This window comes from Cupressus sempervirens, chromosome 11 (assembly GCF_028749045.1).
Source record: "Cupressus sempervirens isolate cs-2001-9-10 chromosome 11, ASM2874904v1, whole genome shotgun sequence".
In the NCBI taxonomy this organism is placed as follows: domain Eukaryota; kingdom Viridiplantae; phylum Streptophyta; class Pinopsida; order Cupressales; family Cupressaceae; genus Cupressus; species Cupressus sempervirens.
Genome location: NC_143128.1, coordinates 612,995,062 through 613,012,441, shown reverse-complemented (window position 1 = coordinate 613,012,441; position 17,380 = coordinate 612,995,062). Strand labels below are relative to the sequence as shown.

Genomic DNA, 17,380 nt, shown 5'->3' with positions numbered 1-17,380 from the left:
GCTCTAGAAACACAAAATAATTTTTTATAAATTATAATATATAGTTTTAATAGTTATTTATATGGATTTTCAAAACTATTGTAAAAATCTACGATAGAGATAAAATATGGCCACACACGAGGCAAAGAAATGTGCTGAAAATTAGAGTTAAAAAATTGGTAGAATAGAACTTATTTAATAATTAATCACATAGTTAACACATGAAATGCAAAAAGTATCACAACAGTGGTAAGTACTAATAACTAGTTAATATAATTTCATAATTGATTGATGTAGTTGTTGTTGATGTACATAGTGGAACATTTTTTTGGATATTAACTACAAGAGTGATATTATCTAGCTCCTAAATCTGTTATAGTTACACCATTGGTAGATGGGGATGAAGAAGTGCTTTTAGATGTTGATGCTGATGTAAACAGCTGAACAATTTTTTGGATATTAATTACATAAGCAGGCCCTATGGGATCTGGTAAGTCTGTCACAGATGCATTTGAAAGCATTGCATGTACATGAGACATTGGTGGATGAGGTGACAGATTTGGTTGTGTACATTAAAGACCTACTTGAATGTATTTTGAAGCTTGTTCGTGAGAAGTTTCTATTATCATTTTGTCAATCACATCCATAATATCTCCTTTCTTATAGGATCTCCATACCTACATAAGAATAAATCATACTCATTTTGCTTAGATACATAAATTTTAAAACTTGATTATATTGACTATATTAAAAATGTATCATAGTCACCTTCATAAGATGCATAATTTTTAAAAGTTAATTGTATTAGCTATCATATTAAATCTTACCCATTCCAAGAGATTTTGAAATTCAGAAGACAATCTATTGTCGTTCTTTCTTTCACATATAATTTCTAAAATAATGATGCCAAAACTATAGATATCTGCTTTAGTAGATAGTTGACCTCCCAAAGCATACTTTGGTGCCATATAACCGCTATTTAATGGGAAAGAAATATTAGAAAACTTCAATTTGAAAAACAATTTTGAAGAAATGCTAACAGAAAATATGTTTCGTGTACAAGATAGATACGAAAAATAACCATAAATACAAAGGAGGATTCTTACAGGGTTCCCACAATGCTTGTGTTGACACGAGTCTCATCTAGATGAAACAACCTTGCTAAACCAAAATCTGATATCTTTTGCTGCTTTTTCAAGATATCAAGTAAGATATTACCTACTTTGATATCTCGATCCGTAGGTGAGAATCATGGTGCAAATATAGAAGCCCATGGGCTATTCCAAGTGTGATGTTTAAACGCTTTGACCAATCAAGCTCTTTTCTCCTCTTCGGATCTGTATCCATACCTCTTAATCAATATCAATGATTTATGACATTCAATTTTTTAGAAAGAATTTAGGATAAACATTTTATGACACCAATGTTAAATTAAGACTAAATAAACTTACGAAAAAGTATTTTGTCAAGGCTCTTGTTAGGGAGGAACTCGTAATCAAGTAATTGTTCTGAGCCCTCTGGAGAACCGCCAAGTAACTTCAAAAGTTTACGGTTTTGAATTTCTGCCACCAGTTTGATCTCGTTTAGAAATTGTTTCTTTCCTTGCATTGATTGGACGGAAAGCCTCTTTACCACTATTTGTGTTCCGTTTGGCATTGTCCCCTGACACCAAAGAAAACACAAATATGTAAAAGAGGCCCTGAAGCCAAAGACTCAATACCTAAGAAACTCCAAACAACCGACATAAATGAAGTAGACTGAATAGCAAAAGAAACTGTGAATTGCCAAAGGAAACCATAATATCATTGTTAGAATATCTAACAATTCCTCACAACGTTTTTAAATTTTAGTGTTTTAATAAATTTTAATAATATAAATTTCCATGCTATGTTTTATAAAAGTTTCAGATATAATTAAACAATTGTAATTCATCCATCATTTAAGGCTATCCTCCATGATTGATTTGTGTGCATTTCAATTTGATATTTCTTTCAGGCATAACCCTGAAGCAATGAACGGTGGAACAGAGCAAGGAATAGGGCCAATTATTACAGATAGCAGCTGCAAAGCAATTGATCTCAGAAGAATAATAAAATAGTCATTTAGAGAAAGAAGAGTAGGGAATCCGATCTGAGACATAAAGAGGGTGTACGCCACCAAAGCACTTATTTCCATGTTGCCCGGAAACTCCAAACAAGAGAGAAAACAGTGACGGTTAGCAGCAGCAACAACAAAAGACAAACCCCACTTGTTACATAGAAAATGACTGATATTATTTATGGCGTCAATCCCAGTAATCAGTTTAAAGATCAATAAACCGTTGCCCTAGAAGAGGATTACCATAGAATTGGTGGCTGTGTAATTTGCTGTAAGATTATTTAGGAGATCTATCTAATTTTCTAGTAGATCAGTAGAGCAGTTTGTGGCTCTCTAAAATTGAGTAAACGTAAAATCAAAATTGAAAGTATGGCGACTAGCTAATCTTTGATTCTTTAGTGGGTTCTACTAGATGACATATATCCAATAACTATACGCACTTGAATATCATGTAAAACAATTATAATGTAACTAATTAGTTTGTAAATCTGTAAAAGTCCTGCTATGCGAACAGATCTCTTCTCAAAATCACAACACAATAAAATATAATAAAATGGGCATAGTGAATGGATCAGCATACTTCTGAAACTTACTTGTATATTTGAATGTGCTATCTTAAATTAAGAAACAGAGTCCGTGAGGGTTAGTTTACCTTGTATACATCACCGAATCCTTCCTGTCCAAGTTTGTTTTCTTCGTGGAAATTTCTAGTTGCAGCATTGATATTTTCCAAATTAAAAAGTATCCCCTTCTCCTTGCCGATCGCTGAATTCACCTCTCTATCTAGATTATCTCTCGCCCCTGGCCGATTCTCTGGATAATAAATGCACCCAGTGGAAAAACTCAAAATTCAACAAAATCTTGCAGCGAAAATACCTTTTCTTAACAGGCCCAGCATCGATAATGCTGCATGCTTGAATCATTTTCGCATTGCAAACAGGGATGACAGAACTTTGTGGAATGAACAGTTGGACAATGAACTTATTTTGAGGAAAAGTCTCTTTAAAACCAGACATAAGATTGAAGATAAATGTTTTGATGGTGGTAGTTTTGATAACTTGGTATCTAAAGAGTTGTTACCTAAGTTAAAATTACAGAGATTCAAGCACCGTAACCTTTTATCACATTACTTCGATCAAGGATGAATATAAATTACAGGTAAGTAAATAATATCTTATTTTGATGAAATTTTGTGTGATATTAGGCCCATGGATTATTGTGATATACTTCTGGGAAGACCTTGGTGGTATGATAGGAAGGGTTTACATGATGGTAAATTGAATCAGTATGCTATTTGGGCTAATAGGAAGAAACAAGTCTTGTTACCTTTGATTAAGAAACCTGAAGATAATCATTGTACTGCCATAGGAGTTTGTTTAGTTGAAGGAAATCAAATTGTGCAAGATGTGAAAAGATGGAATATTTATTTTGCTTTGATTCCTAGAAACACTGAGAAACGAGATAAACTTGAGCATGCACATGAGGTTAGATCTTTGTTGACTGAATTTCAAGATATTATTTGTAGTAATGTACCTAATAGATTACTGCGTTTGAGAAGTACAAGTAATTGTATGGATTTGATACCTGAAGCTATTTTTCCTAATAAAGAACCACAAGATTAACACCTGCAAAAAATGAAGAATTGAATAGACAAGTGCAAGAATTACTTGAAAGAGGTTCGATCAGATAAAGTTAGAGTCCTTTGGTGGGATATATTTTATTAAAACCTAATAAGAATAGAGAATGGAGAATGTTCACTAATTCTAGAGCTATAAATAAAATTATAGTTAAGTACATATTTCCTTTGCTTAGAATGGGAGACATTATGGATAGATTAAGTAGAGAAAAGTATTTTACAAAAGTTTATTTGAAAATTGGCTATCATCAAATTAGGATCAGAAAAGGAGATGAATGAGAGACTTCTTTCAAGAATAATGAAGGTTTTTATGTGTAGTAGGTTATGCCTTTTGGTCTAACTAATACACCTAGCACTTTTATGAGATTGATAAATGAGGTCCTGTTGATGTGTGTTTTATGACTCACCAAATAGTAGAACAAAATACCGAAATATCTTATTCTCTCTTGAATAAAGTCTTGTGTATGCTAAGATTGCTAGAAGATCATACAATGACTTCAAGGTTCCTTTAATGCCAGGTCTTGACTGTGGATAAGATCGGTGGTTGATGTGATTTGCTGATGATCACAAGGGGCCTTACGTGTTTATTCATATTCATTTCAAGCCATACTAGATGAGGGAGCTATCTTAAGGTTTTGCAATGAAGCGCTTCTTTTTTTGGATTTTTACAAAATATGCAGAAATTAAATAGGATGGGGTTCAGGAATTATATTCTAATCCTAAGGGTAATGATAACAACAAATAGTATTCTAGTGGACAAATTCCTCAATTTACTGAATTCTGCTTCGCCAAGTTATACTACAACTAAGCATGAACCAGTGCAATCTTCAAGGGTTATGCCAAAGATTTTCATATCACTACATACACCATCATAAAGAACAATGTATACAAATGATAGAAGTTGAGCATATGCATAAAAGGGGTTCAGGCTAACTTTACACAACGAATTAGAATCACTAAAATATCAAAAGTATGAATCAAAGGAATTCATCAATATACCATCATATTCTCCATTGTAATCACCACACATTGAAATTGCTAAACTTAATCTACTTGAAAAAATTTAGGAGAACAAGAAAGCACTAGGACACATCAAGTATTCACCAAACTTCAATGAAAACTTTATTATCTTAGCAACTCATAGCAACAATCTCATAAAAATCTCCCTTTATAAATGAGAAATGAGGCCTTTATATAGGTCCTCGATTACAACGGGTGGCCCAGATGATCACAATAATTGATGGTCGAGATCATGCCACATCAGCCCTAATTAGGGTTAGGGCAATGGAAAGGAATCTACATTGATGCCATAAGGAATCTACTACTGTAGTGGGTAATAAATGCCCACCATGCATGCTAATTTAAGAAGGAGTGGGCTGTAATAAATGATCCCTATGCATAACCACTCTGCATTTAATGCATCTATCCTTGATTTCTTTGCCTAAAATATCAAAATCAATCTAATACTATTTCCAACTCCTCTGTACTGATGCTTGGTGGAGATTCTTGCTTGAATTCTAGAACTGCAATTGCTCTTTCTGCTTTTCCCAAGCTTTCATCCCAATTTGGTAGTAAGTCCTTAGTAGTGTGCATTGTATTTGAGAAGATGGAGAAGTTCTCAAAATCATCTCTTCCATATACATTTAGCTGAAAGAATTCCTCTAACTTGACTTTCAGATTATCAGTTGTCATTTCCTCTTCCCCTAATCTTTGTGATAACAAGGATGCAACTGCATTTGATATTCCTTGCTTGATGTTATCAACAATCTTTTTCCATCGACTGGATTCCCTGGTAAAGCTCTTGAACATTTCCTTAGCCATGATCACTGCACTGTACCATCGAATAAAAAAATAGAAATCCCCCTCACCGATAACTCGACCATCAATCAATTCTTGCTTTGGGGTATCCATCAGACTCTGAATGTTGACAATCACCTCTTCTTGGTAAATATGCTCATCCACCCATGATTCCTCCATGCACTAAATCCTAGAGACTACAGCCAATGCCCTATTGTGCACTTGCACTAATTCTTCTGAATGTTTGAAGGCTACCTCCTGAATTCCTTCGATCCAAATCTTTGCACCCTGAGAAATCCGCTTGATTCTGTCAATATCACCTACCACTTCACTGGAAACACCTGTCGAAGGGACAAATGATGGACCTTCATCTCTTACTAGATGAGGCAAGTTATTGATGTACTGAGATAAGGCCTAAATTTCTCTTTTCTACTTTTCATACCCTTCTTCTACTTTCTTCAGCTTATCCTTCAAAGCCTGCGTAGAGTCATCAAATTCTTCCAATATTTGCTCTCGGGAGGTCCGACCAAGATTTACTTCTGTAACATTATATTTATCTGGAGCAATCTGATTTTTCCCTTTTTCAACTGTGGGAGTCACAATCTGCAAGATTCTGGATCCTGATTCTCCTCTGATGAATTTAGTATATCTTTTTGCTTTCCCTTGTTCTTCTGATTAGTTTGATCAGTCCAAAATTTCCTATAATTCAATTGCTGGATCAACCTCCTTTTTTTGATGCAATTGAATTCGTTGCCTCAACCATTCCAGAATGGGTATACTTTGGTCCCCTGGAATTACCAATTGTTCTTTCCTTTGGACCGCTTGAATGTCAATCTCTTCTTCACCTCCTGGACTATCCATTGTAACCTCAAGAACTATAGCTTCGGCACTTGGAAGATGTATTGCTACCCCTGGAGTTTCTTCCTCTAGTGGACCATCTTCATCATTAATCATTTCTCGCTCTAAGATCATAGCAAGACTTTCTTCTGTAGCAATATCTTGATCTCTCCCTCTTTCTTGCATGGATTTTTCATAAGCATTTATACTCAACCTATCATGAATTGGCCTATCCAAATTCTCTTCTTGCTCAAATCTCCTTATACTTGTCCCTACATCCTGCCTTTCAAAAGTTTCTATCTCTTGGACACTTGGAGTTTGACTTGGAGAAGAGGGAGCATCTCCATGTTTTTGCTTCTTATTTTGAGATTCCTGGATGACTTCCTCAATCCTAGGATGCTTTTCTCGAGGTACCTCCTTCCCTTTCTTCGTTCTTACATCTTTGGATGGAGTTCCCCTTTCTTCAACAATCCTTCAAATATTTGTCTTGATCTTTCATCCCTGAGTGGTCTGTGGCCAAGCAACCTATATGTGAATCCATTAGCTGGTATAACTAATTTTTCAAGCTTACGCTCGATCCACCACTTTGTAAAATCTAAGACTGGTTTTGAAACGGTTTCAAGATCTATAATTTCTTTCTTCTTCCAATCAAATGGTTGAGCTGTCATTTCTAGATTGAATCCTTTTCGCATCACATTTGGGTCCTCCTCCATTTGATCACGAACCTTGAATATGTTGCATGTTCTAATAATGTTCAATGGTAGTCTTGAATGCAATATTTTTCTAATCTCATTTTCGTCTACTGCATTTGCCCAAAAGTCTTCAAGGTGAACCTTGTGTTGGTACTTTGACTCTCCTGTTGGTGAGATCTTGTTGAAAGGATCAAAATCATTCCTCTTTGGATAAAGCGAAAGGCGAAAGAAGTGGAGCTCATCTGATGATTTCTCTGCAGCTTTAAGACATGGGCATACCTCAGTTTTCCCTTCTCCTATGGAAATTGGAAACTGCAATCCCAACTTATTCTTCCCTTTCTCAATCTTCTCATAGGCAGTAAGTTTTCGAGTAAGCTCTAACAAGACCATCTTATCTGTTGGATACCTAAGAAGTTTGTGTGGCTACGTGGAGAATCCTTGAACTCGAATGTATGAAAAGGTAGGAAACTGAATGAACCAGGTGCCATATTCTTCAACCAACTTCATTGCACCCATTGACATTCTTATATGTGGCCTCTTTTGTAGTGTTCTTACTATGCGCATGGAAAATATATCATTAACCCTCATGTGATCATCCTTTGAATACAAATGCAACTGCGGGTAACATTCGTGGACTTTGAGGTGTTGGCTTCCACTTCCAATTTGTCCTTTGCATAATAGTTCATCATAATTTGTCCTCCGTGCTAGCATGTAGATGACATAGGAGCTCATGTAAAATTTCCTTGTATGCTCTAGATTCATCAACTGCTCATTTAGGTTATCACTTATGAGCCCAGCCCAATCCATTCTGTCACCTTCCTCCATTACCTGCTCAACAAACTACCACATCCAAGATTCAAACCTATAAGAATAAGGCATGCCAAATATGTGACTCAACATCATGACCATATCACTATATTCCCTCTGCAAGTCGAGCCATGCTATTTCTTTAGGAATCTTGGAATGATGTGGTCTATTCTTTTTCAACCATCTTTTGTTGATTATTTCTTCACAAAAATTGATTCTAGATGTATAGATTCTCAGTGCTTGCTCTTGTGTTTTTGTGACCATCCTTGGATTTGAAGGAATTCCAAATGCTTTAGAAATGGATGTCAGAGAAAAATCTACTAGAATATTTCGTTCAAAATCTCAGATGGTTCTGTCTCTAGGACTGTAATGCTTGGTACATTCCACGATTAACTCTGGATGCTGAAAAGAAGAAGGGAAACTAGCTGCAACAAAAATTCCACTTCTCACAATTTTTGTAGCCAGGTGTGTTGGGTGATAGTCATTATATCCGAGCATTCTCCGGTTAAAATCTTTCAAACCAAGGCTGCCAAGACTTGTATCTCCAATTTCTGTCCACTTTGACATGATTTTGGATTTAGGATAGAATCCTCTCCTTTCATTCTTTATCAATTGTCCTCGCGTTTCTCCTATTCCCCTGGGCTCTGCCATTTTCCTTTCTTGCAAAATAGAAAACATACATACATAAGACTATGCAAGGAAAGCATTAAAAACAACAGATATGACTTGTCCATAAGAAAAAGATTTTGGATTTTGGCCAAAATTTTCATACTCCTTTCACGATTCACTTTTTAACACTTCCACGAGAAATATGAAATTCCACAACTCACTGCAAAGAAAAAATCCTTTCTAATAGGATTCAAAATCTTCTGACGTGAATTCCCAGAAAACTCGTCAACAATTTTAGAAAATTTCTCAAAAAATCTACTTCCATGAACTCCTCAAATCTTACTCCTATTCTCGATCTGCTCTTCAAATTTCTATGTGAGCCTGAATGAATGAGAGGGTTTCTTATAGAAATCATCTTTCAAAAAAGATGCCTTTAAAGCTGCAGACTAAAATTAGGTAGCTGCTTTACTTAACCATTAAGGTTTCCATTTTTTGTGCCACTTGTCGCCTTTTTGCTGCCTGATTCAAAAATTTGCTATCTTTAATGCTCTTAACTTCATGATGAAGCTAAGTATTTCTATTTTGATTTTTTTTTTAGCTTTATTAATTAAATATCAATTAAAAAAATCAATATTTAATTAACTTCCATTTTTAAATGAAAAATCAAATTTATTTGCAACCTTTTCTCCATTTTTATTTTTTTGGATTATTATTCAAAAAAAATCAAATTAAATATTAGTAAACTAATCTTTAATTTTGTAATGTAAATCCAAACAAATATTTTGAAGGAAAATCATTTTTTTTTGCTTTTCCTCTCTGAATCCAACTTTCACTTCATAAGAAAATTCATTCTTCGTCTAAATTTTTTGATTTTTTTTCTAAATTTTTTTTTCCACTTTTCACGATTTTTTAACCAATTTACAAGAGTAGGCTTTTTCAGAATTGAGGATTTTTCTTTTACATAATATTTCCTTCACTCCTACTAACTTGCGCTTGTTGTTTTATGGAAGAGGGATTTTCAAGGAATGAAGGATAGAATCCTTCATCAAGACATTCCTCCATTTCCTGAAAAGTACACTCTAGAATTTTAGGGAGTGGGCTTTTTAAGGAATGAAGGATAAAATCCTTCATTTCTTTCCTTCATTTCCTTCCTTCATTTCTTGAAAATTGCGCTCCGAAATTTTAGGGAGTGAGCTTTTTAAGGAATGAAGGATAAAATCCTTCATTTCTTTCCTTCATTTCCTTCCTTCATTTCCTGAAAAATGCACTCCAAAATTTTAGGGAGCGATCTTTTTAAGGAATGAAGGATAAAATCCTTCATTTCTTTCCTTCATTTCCTTCCTTCATTTCCTGAAAATTGTGCTCTGGATTTTCAGGAACAGCTAGCATATTTCCTAAATGGGATTAAATCCTTGTCTCCTTTAGTCTTGCGCTCCACAAAAGCTGGCAAAATTTTTTATAAAAAAAATAAAGGGGGCCCCCGGCTGGGGCGATGGTGACTGGTAGTCACAACAAGTCCTTAATAATTTTTTTATCTTGATGAAATTGTAATATACATTAAGATAAGGGAAGAACATCTTGAACATATTAGACAAGTTTTGTAGAGGTTGAAAGAGGAGAAGTTGTTAATAAATTTGAAGAAATGATCTTTTATGAGAGAGGAGATTGTGTTTCTTGGTTTTGTGATTTTTGTTGATGGACTTTGAAAAAGGTAAAATTTATTCTTGATTGGCCTACACCTAAGAATGTTGGAGAACTTAGATCATTTCATAGATTGGCATTGTTTTGAGTCAAGAAGGTAAGCCTATAGCTTTCTAGAGTGAAAAGTTGAATGATTCTAAGAGAAAACATCCAATCTATGATAATTATATATATATATATATATATATATATTTCATCTTTGAAGATGGAGACATTATTTGATTCCTAGAGATTATGTTTTCTATATTGATTATCAAGCATTGATGTATTTGGGAAGTCAAAAATAGTTAAATTAGAGACATGTGAAGTGGGTTGAATACATGCATAAATTTTATTTTGTATCGAAACATAAGAGTGGATAGTGAAATAAGGTAGAAAATATATTGAGAAAAAGAAGATTCTTGTTTACAAAGATTAGAATTGAAATGCTTGGGTTCAAAAATTTGAAGAACTTGTATGAAACTAGCCCTAGTTTTATAGAACCTTGGAAAGCTTGTAAGTACCTTGTAACTAATGAACAAGATAAATGGGTTGATAATTTCATTTGGGACGTCATGTTGTTTTAAAAGAGTTCAAGTGTGTATATCTAGAAGGTTTGTGAAGGAGAATATCATTAAAGAAAAGCATATTGGTGGACTTGTAGGACCTTTTGGGATTGATAAGATAGTGAAGTTGATTTCAAAGAGATGCTTTTGGACACATATATAAGTATGTTTAGAAGATGGTAAAGAGGCTATAAAATATGTCAAGTTGCCAAAGGAAGTGGTTAGAATGTTGAATTTTATACACCTTTTCCTATTTCTTGTAGACCTTGGGATGATATCTGTATGGACTTTATTTTGGGATTACCTAGAACTCAAAGAAGTAATGATTATTTCTTTGTATTGGTTGATAGATTTTCTAAAGTCGCACATTTAATACCTTACAAGAAGACATCAGATGCAATGCAATAGACATAGAAGACTTATGTTTTAGAGAAATTTTAAGATTAAACAAATTTATAAGACTATTATTTCTAACAGAGATACTAAGTTTACTAGTTAGTTTTGGAGAGCACTATAGAAGAAGTTGAATACAAAGCTTAAGTTTAGTTCCATTTCATCCATAAACAGATGGACAAAATGAAGTTGGTAACACAATTATGGTAACCTTTCTAAGATGTTTAATTGGAGATAAACCTACTAATTAGGACTTGGTTTTCTCACAAGTATAATTTTCATATAAAAATTTAGTGAACACAAGTACTATAGAGACTTCTTTTGAGATTTTGAATGGCAAGAGTCCTAGAGGAATTATTGAGTTAAGGAAGCTAGATACTAAAGTAAATAATAGTGTTGAAGAAAAATAATTTGTGGACTTTATGAATAATTTGCATGAAGAAGTGACAAATAATATATATGACTATAATCAAGGCTATAAAGACAAATAATATAAGAAGATGAGACATAAGACTCTTTAGGTTGGAGATAAGATAATGGTACATTTGAAGAAGAATAGATTTCCAGTTGGTACATATAGTAAGAGAAAATTGAAGAAGTTTGGACCTTGTAAAATTTTGAGGAAACATGACAATGGTAATGCTTTTGAACTTGAATTACCCATGGATATAGATATTTCACCTATGTTCATATTTCAGACATCTTTAAGTATCATGAATCTAATGTAGGGATAGTTGATAAACATGCTTATCCTAAGAAGAAGACAAAGGGAATTGATAAGATTTTGGATACCCAAATAAATAAAAGCACTAGAGGAAAGGATTACAGAGAGTACTTAGTTGAGTGGTAGAATAAATCTATTGAAGATAGTTCGTGGAAATATGAAGTCCAATTGAATCTTTATGATTCTTCTCAGAGCATCTAGATTTCCTGATGTGGACGTCAATTCTTATTTAGCCCAAGTGTCTGATGTAGGGGCATCTTGGACACTTTGGCAATCTTACACGAATGACCCAGATTTCCTTTTATTGTTCATGTACATTGTTTGAGGAATGGTCATTATTGTTCAAGTTTTCTATTTCTGTGTAGTTAGCTTCATAATGTGGACGTACCATGGATCCTATAGTTTTTTGGCTTCACAACAAGCCCAAAACTATGCGAGTTTTGTATGGTGATTTTTCAAATGGTGTTGGGTATGTCTATTGACTTCTTCACAAAGCAAAATAAACTGTGTTGGGATTATTAAATTGTATGGATGAACCGTAAAATGAAATATAGAAATGACATTCATAAATTTTCCCCTTCACAATTTTCACAAAACACAAGGCTTTTCAAGGTTAGATATTAAGTGAACTTCTCACAAACAGCTGGGAAGTTTCTCAACATATTAGGTGACAGATTAGTAATGCACGTTTTGTGAGCACAGAGATTTCCACGTACCTTAGAATAATTATATACAAATGTTGACTGTCAGCCTCAAATCTTCAGTTTCAAATGAGATCTTCAAAACCTAATTGCAGATTAAAATAATTAAACAGAGGAAGAAAATTTAGGCCTTAATGGGCATGACTTTCTTATCATAGGGACGGTTTAAGTCCAATCATAGATGGAGATGTAAGCTATTGGATCACGCGACGATGTAATTCAAGCCGGCATTGCTGAATAGAAAATTAGCTCATATGAAAATACGACCTAACCTAACTATTGAGCATGAAAGTATGATATTGCCGTATCCCCTGGTGGAAGAAAATGATTGAGCATGTAGGATAACATTTCCTAAAAGTCGAAATTATGATGACTTTAGTTTGTGATTAAGAAAACTAACAATCATGTAGTTTCTAATAATCTAAGGAATTTTTTTAGTTCTATCTTTTTCTTTGGTTCTGGTCAAGGTGGCAATGGAACGATTTGTCAATGTTGTCCTTTAGTCTTATCTATTCATTTTTAATTTTACAATAGAACATTTTTATAATAGTTAGGCTTACGTTGTTATATAATTTGTTAATCTTACAACATATTACTAAGGTTTTAACTTTTTTGACAAATATTTTATGATACTTAGGATGTATTAAGATTAGTGGCTGTATATTTATGTATAAGCAATGAGTAGTTGATAGGAGTGATTTTTCTAATTGAATACAATGAAAAGAAGAGATTTTCTACTATCATGGAGAGGAAGAGGTAGCAATGTAATCTTAAATGATGAATGTAACAATGTAAATCTGAATGATACTAAATAAAACAATGACTTAGTTATAGGTCAAAGCCATTATATAATTAAATGAAGATATTTTACATATCAAGTTGACATGTGCCAGTCAAGAATATGATATATGAAGGCATCGTGAGAAGTAATCTTGAAGGATACATTGATTGAATAAAGGTGATATTCATGGTCTTATATCTTTGTTAGGCATTTTTCAAAGATTAATGGAAGAATGCAAAGAATATATGAAACTCAATAAAAAAAAATGTTTGGGACTTAACAGTTATCATCACATTTCATTGTAGTCTTACATCTAGCTCTTGAAAATGAGGATTGTACATAAAACCAAATCCCAAACTAATTTCCATTTATATAATAAGATGTTTAACTCATTTATTGTTCCTTTGCTCAAGAATTATACAAAGCTAAATTGTAATACACATACTCATATTACCAATATCACCGCTAAATTATCACTTTAAAACTTGACATGTACATATTACAATCGCACCCAAACATAATTAAAATATTTTGATGTTCTTGAGTATTCACCTACAAATTATCATGAGAATTCATATTAATGTTCTAACTAATGCTCTAGAATAAAGTATAAATATTCTTAGAGCGCTATAAATTTCTACAATGTGATCTGATTAACAAATAAAAGCTATTATATTGTTTATTAGCTATTGAGTTTTTATAGTTAAACATATTACTAAACAATAGAATAATAAAATATTTATGCTCACAAATGAGAGTTATAGTTTGGATTGAATTACTTGTAAGAAATGTAACATTATTGAACATATAATGAACATATAATAAGATGAGTCTAATATCACAAACTTCTAATATCCCTCAACAAACTACCTTCAACCCTCACTAAAATCTCATGACAAAGATCTAATAAGGCTGAAAGATCAAAGATCCTACCAAATTCTACACAGTAGGAACTATTCTTAAAGTGCACAAACCAACATATAAATGGAAAAAAATAGTCAATCTAGATGTTTCGCACTTTTGGCTTCAAAATCAACACTTGATATATGTGTTTTAAATTGATAGACGTACACCTTATTAATTTAGAAAAAAAGTTTTATTCCAAATTATAATTTCATGCATTAACATTGGGTTTAGGCTAGGAATTTTCTATTGAGGATATCAAAAATGGTCTTGTGTTTTTAAATCTAATTAATAAACACAAATTGCATGAATACTAACCATTGACACATTTGATCATATTATTGCCATCCTACCAAAGGTAAACATAGTAGTAAAGAATCAGCTCACAATAGTAGCAAAAGTGAAGCAAATTTTGCATGTCAAAAGTGGTATCTTAGAGAACCATGTGTTTTGCTCTTAAAATAGTAACAAATTGAGAAAGTACAGGGAGATTGTGTATCCTAGTCTTATACTACCCATAGTTGTGGTTAGACTTCCTTCTAAGAAGTCCTCTACACAGTTTAGCAAGGTCATGATATGCCTGGACATCTTCTCGATCCTTAGTATCTCATTCACCTATAATAATCACAATTTCACACATTAGTACTACCATAAAACTCATATGAGAAATTGAACTAGTCCAAAAAAACCAAAATTTCTAAATACATATGGAAATTAATTGTATGAGAAAAACCTTAGCAATAGCTATTCCATTGAATTGGATTGTTTGTCTAGTGGGCGCATGACCTTTGGAGCTTCCCTCCATGAAACCTCAAAGCCCAAATTTCAAGTGTAAAATTCCAAAATATCCCATGCTAAACCTATTGGAAATGTAATCTTAAATATCACATGAGAGTACTCAAATGTTTCATTGGATGTCTTGTAGTATGGAAACTCTTGTGGAAAAAAGGAATACAAAAAGGCATTATACCTTCTCACTTCTAGTGTCTCCTCTCTTACTAGAGAAGGACTACCTATGGAAGAAAAAAAAATCCACCTAATATCAACTCACCATAATCATTAATAAACAACATAAATACTTTGAGCTATATATTACACTACTATTGCAAGAAAAGATAGATTGTTACTCACCATTTACACTCAATGAGTACTTGTGGGGATCAAATATATTGAAGTCTTGAAGTTTGGTTTTATGTAAAAAGATACATCTCCCATGTTTTCACCAAGTTCTATACAGTTTCTTCGAATGTAAAATCTAGGCAATGCATACACATATATTCAAAATATTGATAGACATATACATGAATATCTATAAACTAGAACTTTTTGATGAGCTAAAAAAAACAAATTGTATACACGTGAAGTGCATTTTCTTGAAAGTCTATAGAGACCTACTTCAAGAAATCCATTTTGTGTACATTCAACAATCATTGGGTTAATTTTGTACACATAACCTCACTATCAGATTAATAATAGATAAGAAATGTAAGTAAAATCACAAGATTCTTTGGGTTTTAATGAAAGAACCACCAAGAAAAAATAGTTGATTGAGGTTGTATGGAGAGAAAAAAAAATTGTTTACCCTTCTAGTGTTAACTCAAAAAGAAATGATAATTCTGATTTGAGGCTTGCCCAACATGTTTCAAGGAAGCAAAAGATAATATAAGTAATTTTAAAATGTGAGATTCATTTTCTTCTATCATTCTTTGTAATTCTCTTAACCCACTTTCCATTTCACAATTCACCATTGAATTGAATATACTTGTCACACTACATCAAAAGAATGAATACTTGCAAAAGAGGAAATGGACAAGAGCACATCACACACCTTCTTTCCTAAACTCATCAAGCACCTTCTTTTTGAAATTTTTTGAATAACAAGATCTCACCTTTGGACCACAAAATAGACATGTAAATTTCCCTTTGTTAGAAGACTTAGAAAATCATCTATAATTCGAGTAAGTATGTTAATTTTAATAATTAAAAGTAGGTACAAGTTGAAAATTATAACATACCACAGAAATGTGTTATCCCTAGGGCATCATTAATTGTTCATCCAAGCATTACATGGAATTTAAATTGTCTTTGTCTTATTGGTTTAGAGATGTCACACATTGTAACACTATTCCATAACTCAAACAACTCGTGAATAAGAGACTCAATATATATATTTATATCTTTGACTTGGTTCTTACCTAGTTGAATGAACAAAATTATTGCTGTAATTATTTTAACCATTTTACTACAATATTTATTTATAAATGTAGATACATTTTAAATGAAAAACTACCTAGAAAACTCATTTATAACATTATGTACTCCCTCTTTATTGACATCCATGGAGGCATGCTTTTTTTTAATATAATTAATAGGCTACACTGATTAAATAGATCTCATCTCTCCAAATAAATTGATGCCATCCACAACTAATGAAATCCTGAGATGACAAGATTCTTCTTTAAACTGTGGTTATTTTTTATGTAATCCATAAATGTAGAATCAGCCAAAGGTATTCTAAGAATGTCACCTTGACTTGTATTGCATGCATGGCAATCCATAAGTTGTCTCAAGATTTCACATTGAAATAATTGTTGCAAACATGGATTAGTGTGAAGATAATGAACAACCTTGTAAGGAACCTTTTTTTATAGTTCCTCTATTCAATATCTCTTGATGTGAAATTTAGGACATTTTGTTGAAAATTCATCTTGTTTATGATATATAATATGAGCATTGGCATATACATCTATTTTTTGATAATGTATTTCAATATATTTCATAATGGTATATGTTCTTAATACATGTGAGGTACAATATTTCATTTTGTTAAAAAATGCTTGTCTATCAATCTACAACAAACAAAAAAATTTATTAATATAAGTAATATTAATGGTACATGTTTCACCCTTTATTAGCTATGATGAAAAAAAGTCTATGAAAACAGATGTCATATATGACATACCTTAATGCATGTGAGAATTTTATGTTGGATAAACCATTCATAACCATTAGGTCAACCAACAAAAAAAAAGAGTTGTTTGGGATCCTTTGTAAAGGTGATCATAAACTTTCTTGAGTAGAGGTAAATCATAAAAATTATCAAAGGCATGTTGATCATCATGCACAACTATTCCAATAATAAATGAGTCATGGATCAATGTATTTGCACCATCATCTT

At 32.7% G+C, this 17,380-nt stretch overlaps 1 pseudogene; it reads right to left on the bottom strand.

Annotated features, from left to right (window-relative positions):
* Positions 1-332: 332 nt before the first annotated feature.
* Positions 333-2,974, bottom strand: LOC149531185 (cysteine-rich receptor-like protein kinase 24; annotated as a pseudogene).
* Between the last annotated feature and the right edge of the window lie 14,406 nt (positions 2,975-17,380).